Source organism: Habropoda laboriosa, unplaced genomic scaffold (assembly GCF_001263275.1).
Source record: "Habropoda laboriosa isolate 0110345459 unplaced genomic scaffold, ASM126327v1 scaffold61, whole genome shotgun sequence".
NCBI classification, from domain to species: domain Eukaryota; kingdom Metazoa; phylum Arthropoda; class Insecta; order Hymenoptera; family Apidae; genus Habropoda; species Habropoda laboriosa.
In genome coordinates this window covers 1,551,279-1,551,495 of record NW_017100203.1, presented here as the reverse complement: position 1 = coordinate 1,551,495, position 217 = coordinate 1,551,279, and the positions used below count along the sequence as shown (strand labels likewise).

The following is a 217-nucleotide window of genomic DNA, read 5'->3' as shown; positions in this document are numbered from 1 at the left end:
ATATCTTGTACTTTTTTCATAGCTTTCTTTTGTTACTTTTATTGTTTGCAAGTATTGATAAAATGTGTAATTTTAGAAAACCAGTCCAACCTTTTTATTAATTTTATATTCATAGAAGCATCCATTTAAGTGAAAATCAGAGATGAATCCTCAACATATATTAATTTTTCTTAAATAATTGCTGTATTAGAAAATTTATTAGGATTAAAACACTAAT

General features: G+C 22.6%; 1 protein-coding gene across 1 annotated transcript in view; it reads right to left on the bottom strand.

Annotated features, from left to right (window-relative positions):
• The window catches only part of LOC108570533 (rho guanine nucleotide exchange factor 18-like), an 11,924-nt gene that overhangs the window by 10,921 nt on the left and 786 nt on the right, over positions 1–217 (bottom strand). The window lies entirely within an intron of this gene.